The following is a 1,834-nucleotide window of genomic DNA, read 5'->3' as shown; positions in this document are numbered from 1 at the left end:
ACAGGCTGCACCTCACAAAAACTGGGAAGAATGTTTTTGGAAAACTCCTGGCTCAACTTATCAGGATGGCTTTAATCTAAAACTGAGGGGGGAGAGTGACCAATCTTAGGATCTCCAGGACCTAATTCCAAGCAAAAACCTCTGGAAAACAAATTAAATAATGAGGTAAGGAGGGATGGGAAGGAAGACAACTCAAACACCAAATAGGAGACGTGGGAAGCATACCCAGAGTCAGACATAAGGTCTCAAATGCCTGTATACAAATGCTCAGTGTTCTAATATCTGAGGGGCTGTCACAGAGAGGAGAGGATCAACTTATTTTCCAAAGCACCTGAAGGCCAGACAAGGAATAACGGATGGAAACTGATCAAGGAGAGATTCAACCTGGAAATAAGGAGAAACTGTCTGACCAATCAACCAATGGAACAGTTTGCCTTCAGATGCTGTGGGAGTTTCATCACTGAAAGCTTTCAAGAAGAGAACTGGACCACCATCTGTCAGAAATGGTGGGTCTCCTGCTTGGGCAGGGGGTTGGACTAGATGACCTACAAGTTCCCTTCCAACTCTGTTATTCTAAATTGATGCTGGCTGAGTGAAAAGCAAGACATTTATCTAGCAACCAAACCAGCTTTTACCGTCCCTTATTGTACAGCTTTGATATAGCTGATGCAAATTACACAATTGAGGACACAATCACGTCTTCGTGGCTTGTCCAGACTCCTGTACTTTGCTATGGGTGAAGAAGGCCCTTGGCATGCTCTAGAAACAGATGTTAAAACCAGTGTCTTTGAACATTATGCTAGGCCATGGTGTGCTTAATAATGGTAGAAGAAATAAAGCCAGTTCACTGAGTTCGCACAGCCATTCACCAGCCTTTGCTTTCCAGAAATCTGTCATCTCCAAGTAAGGTAAAAAACTGAAGGAGCTAGGACTGATCTCCACATGCCTGGAACAGGCAAAGATGTGGTGTGAGGACCTAGCGGAGAAGGGGTTGGATCAGGAGCAGGGGGAAATGGGTTCCAGTTCTACCTCAGCTGCAGAAGCTCCCCGGGGGATTTGGGCAACTCATCGCTTTTAGGGCAGCCTACCTCACAAGGTTGTCACTGTGGTCAAAATACATGGCTTGTATTGCACTACAAGTGGATTATATCTGTCTACTTAAAATACTAACACCTTGCATAAGGTATGGACATAGATATGCCCTTAACCTGCACAGCTACATGAACACAAGCTACATTTATGATTGTGATTGTGACTGGTCCTGATGCAAGGGAGATATTGGGCCAACTAGATTAAACCTTTTCTTGGAAAGAATAGGACCCATTATCAAAGCTGCATCTCTCAACATGCTAAGTAAGCAGTTTGCTAGCTTAACCATTGCTTACAATAACCTTTATTGGCACTTCTGGAGTTGGCAAGCCAAGCACAAACGAGCAAACCCAGAGGATTTCAGTGTAGAGTACAGTAACCCAATAGGGGTCGGCGTCCAAGGTAGGCTGGACTACAAAGCTCATAACTGAATGAAGATAATGGGCTGGGGTAGTCGAACTGGGGTGGGCAACGAGGCTGGCCAAGGCTGGCGGCGTCTTAGCTTCGTGGGGCCGATAAACAGCGGTTTTCCTCCCTCTCCGGGTTGGGCGAGGATAAAAAGAGGACCGAGGCTCCATGCAGATCTTCCCTTCGGGTCGGCGCGAACGTCGGCACCCCCCACCGCCAGGGACGGGTCCGGGGAGCCCCTCCGGGCGGGCGGGCGGCGTCTCGGGCCGGGGCGCCGCGGATCGGCCAGGGCAGCGGCGACAGGAGCGGCAGCAGCGCGGGCTGCGCGGCAGGCGGG

This window comes from Crotalus tigris, unplaced genomic scaffold (genome assembly GCF_016545835.1).
Source record: "Crotalus tigris isolate CLP2741 ecotype Arizona unplaced genomic scaffold, ASM1654583v1 scf7180000018693.663989, whole genome shotgun sequence".
Taxonomy (NCBI): domain Eukaryota; kingdom Metazoa; phylum Chordata; class Lepidosauria; order Squamata; family Viperidae; genus Crotalus; species Crotalus tigris.
Note: the sequence above shows the minus strand (reverse complement) of the source record.